This window comes from Hyaena hyaena, unplaced genomic scaffold (genome assembly GCF_003009895.1).
Source record: "Hyaena hyaena isolate Hyena2069 unplaced genomic scaffold, ASM300989v1 scaffold_122, whole genome shotgun sequence".
NCBI classification, from domain to species: Eukaryota; Metazoa; Chordata; class Mammalia; order Carnivora; family Hyaenidae; genus Hyaena; species Hyaena hyaena.
Window position 1 is genome coordinate 3,039,590 of NW_024080754.1, and position 1,528 is coordinate 3,041,117.

A 1,528-nucleotide genomic window follows, 5' to 3' on the forward strand; every position below is an offset into this window, starting at 1 on the left:
ATTGGAACACGGCTATGCCCATTGGTATATGTATTGTCTGTGACTGCTTCAGGTGAACAGCAGCAGAGCTGTGATAAAACCCATGCCGCCCAAAAAGCTGCAAATATTTACTATCTGGACCTATAGCGAAAACATTTGCTGGCCCCTGGTTTAGAGTTTTAGATTTTACTGACAATGGTCCTTACTGGAGTTCCCTGAAGCAACTACTCTGAAAATGAATGGGGGGCAGACCGCATGGTATCCATACCTCTACCCATTACAGAGTAGCACGTGACCCACAATCTGAAAGGCAGCTCTCAGTCTTATCGCCATTTCTGCGAGTTCTAAGAATAACTATTACTTTAACATGTGGTAAACTTATCTTTAGGAACTTGAAAGAAGACTGGGAACATCTCTGAAGCTTAATTTCCAAATATGTTTAAATCCAAGTTGGGGTTCTCCAAGTAGGTAGCTAGAATAAGAATGTATTTGCCTAGGGGCCTTTCAAGGGGATGTTGCTGATTGGTACTTTGTAGCCCAGGCCATGGGAGTGAGCTTGAAAAACAGGCATAATTGCTTTTCCAAGTTTGCACCATAAATAATCATTTTTTAAAAGGTTCCAGTAACTTACCCACTAGAAAAAAAGAAAAAAGACAAAAAAAAGGAAAGCAGGACAATGATGCAGTGGTTTTGCTCTAAAATCATCATGTTCAATGCCATGCTGCCATCTGCAGTATTTTGGTATTTTCACCCAAGAACAGGGTTTTTAATGAGCGCTACCACTTGTGTCTGTGATAATGAGGGAGAGGAGCTAAGCCAGTGTAACAGGAAGAGGACACTGCAGACCAAAATTTTACCTTTGGTCATGGGGTTCCTTCCCGCACACATACCACCGTTGTTGTTAAGTCCGTCCTGATTCCTGAACATGTGTGTGAACTATAGCGATGTTACAGAGGAGAATGGATTAGTGTGCCATGTGCCATACTGTCAGAAGGGCCACAAAACTGTTCAGAAATGCTGTAGTTCAGTGTCTGCTCACACTCACGCAAATGCGGTCGCAAAGCCTGAGTGCGCTGTGACCGTCAGTCCCAAGCAGCCAACTTTTTGAGAAAAGCTCTGGTAAATCTGGGGATTAAAGAATCAAAGGCGAGCACCAGTTCAGCAGCACACATACTAAAACTGGAATGACACAGAGAAGTTTAGCATGGTCCCTTTGCCAGGAGGAAGCGCAAATTCCTGAAGTGTTCCATATTTAAGAAAAAAAAAAAGAATCTAAGGGGATGTGTTGGTTTCCTGGGGCTGCTGTAACAAAAGACCACAGACTGGGGGCTTCAAGAGCAGAGAATTATTATCCCACAGCTCTAGAGGCTCAGAAATCTAAGATCAAGGTATACACAGTGTCGACTGCTTTAGAAGGCTCTCTCTTGGCTTCTCTCTCTGTGTCCACAGGGTCTTTCCACTCTGTCTGTCTGGGCCCTAATTTCTTCTTTTAAGGACACCAGTCATTAAATTGGGGCCCACCCCAATCACCTTTTTCAACTTCAACTAC

General features: G+C 43.5%; 1 non-coding gene across 1 annotated transcript; it reads left to right on the forward strand.

The window, feature by feature from the left end:
* Positions 1-1,127: 1,127 nt before the first annotated feature.
* On the forward strand, positions 1,128-1,235 carry LOC120235143. Its single transcript, XR_005529315.1, has one exon. It is a non-coding gene; the product is annotated as a U6 spliceosomal RNA (small nuclear RNA).
* Positions 1,236-1,528: the final 293 nt, after the last annotated feature.